At 47.3% G+C, this 1,621-nt stretch overlaps 1 long non-coding RNA gene across 1 annotated transcript in view; it reads right to left on the bottom strand.

Moving 5' to 3' along the window:
* LOC103598846 overlaps positions 1 to 1,615 on the bottom strand; it is a 4,957-nt gene extending 3,342 nt beyond the window's left edge. Inside the window, exon 1 of the long non-coding RNA XR_551236.1 lies at positions 1,426 to 1,615. This is a non-coding gene — a long non-coding RNA (uncharacterized LOC103598846). The remainder of the gene's footprint in view (positions 1 to 1,425) is intronic.
* Between the last annotated feature and the right edge of the window lie 6 nt (positions 1,616 to 1,621).

Below are 1,621 nucleotides of genomic sequence, written 5' to 3'. Positions count from 1 at the left end.
GCTAAATATCTGTTCACTGAATGTCCTCTTAGTTGCCAAATTCCCAGTTCATTCATTCAACATATATTCAACAAATATTTAGTGAATCCTCATTGGGTGCCAATCTGTGTATTAGGTGCTGGTGATAGAGCAGTGAGTAAATCCCTGTATTGGCCAGTGCAAAAACAAAAACAAAACAAGGCAGTGAGCACAACAGGCAAAAATCTCTGCAGTCTTTGAGCTAGGAGATTCAGGGTGGAGTGGTTCTTTATTTGTAACCGTTCCAACATGCTCAGCAGTTCCAACTGGGCATCAGAATCCCTTCAGAAAAAGTCTGGGGCAGTGGTCTGAGATGGGCCCTGGAACCTGTATTTTTAAAATAAAGCATTTAATAGCTGGTCCAGTGTTTCTAACATTGAGCTCTACATGTGGGTGGAAGAAGGAGTTGGTCACAAGTTCTATGACAATTTTTAAGCTTGGGTTTTTGTTCTTTTAAATAAGCATGTAACCAATGCTAGCTTTTTTGTTTTGGATGGCTGGCCGGTACAGGGATCCCAACCCATGACCTTGGTGTTATAAGGCTGCACTCTAACCAACTGAGCTAGCCAGCCAGCCCTAGGCTTGGGGTTTTTAATGACACAATTTAAATATTTCTTGAACCAGTTATAATTGCCAAATTTCTCTTTTGCAGTGATATTTCCTAATTGAAAGATTTCAGTTTTTTAATCAGTATTTCTGGTACTAGGATTCTCTGAGCATATTCCCAGGTGTCTTTGCATTATTAAAGCTTTAAGAACATACTGCTTTTCAGAGTAAGGCTGACCCAGGTCTGCTCAGAAGCACATTCCCGTCCCAACTTGAAGGGACTCAGCTTCTGATCCAGCCTTAGGGCTGGGGGCTCCTCACAGCTGGCAGGACCCCTAGCAACACCTGGGACTGAACCTCTGTCCCGAAATATCCCAGGGCAGTCGGCTGTCAGCTCAAGTTTGCTCCAGTTTTAGGCACAAGGGGATGAAGACTGAAACCCTTGAACTCGGTATCTCCGGCATTTCTTTAGACCACATACAGTAGGGATGGGTTCGTGAAGGTTCTCACCTACACAACAGGTCTTTGTTTTTTTCTTGCTGGACCCCATCCCTGGTGATAGTGAAAGTGGGAAATACAGGAGCTTGGGAACCAGACACGTCTGAGTTCAAATCCTGTCTACCACCCCCGCTCCCTCCCTCCCCACTCCTGCTGTCCACTGCTGGGTGTGTGGCTCTGAGCAAATGACTGATACTTATCTACGCCTCAGTTTCCCCATCAGAAAAATGGAGCTAGTAACAACTCACTCAGTGGTTACTACAGTTAAGGGAGACTTCCCTTGTACAACCAAGGCACTGAGTTTCCCTTCTCCTGGCGATATCCGACAGCACTTCATCCGCCACAGCCCTCCTCTATGCTTACCAGGTCTCTGGGGGTACAAGTAAGTGAATTCCGGGCTAAACATCTTAGCCTCAAACCCATACAGTGCAGCGGAGGGTGGATGCAGGTCTGAGGCCGGCTCTCGGCATGCATCGCAATCCCGCACAGAAGCCTCGCTCCCCAAAGCGGCGTACCAACCTCCGGAGAGCCTCGGCCGGGGACCCCTTGCCCTCTCTGC

This window comes from Galeopterus variegatus, unplaced genomic scaffold (assembly GCF_000696425.1).
Source record: "Galeopterus variegatus unplaced genomic scaffold, G_variegatus-3.0.2 Scaffold2757, whole genome shotgun sequence".
Taxonomy (NCBI): Eukaryota; Metazoa; Chordata; class Mammalia; order Dermoptera; family Cynocephalidae; genus Galeopterus; species Galeopterus variegatus.
This window is presented reverse-complemented; position numbering and strand designations above follow the sequence as displayed.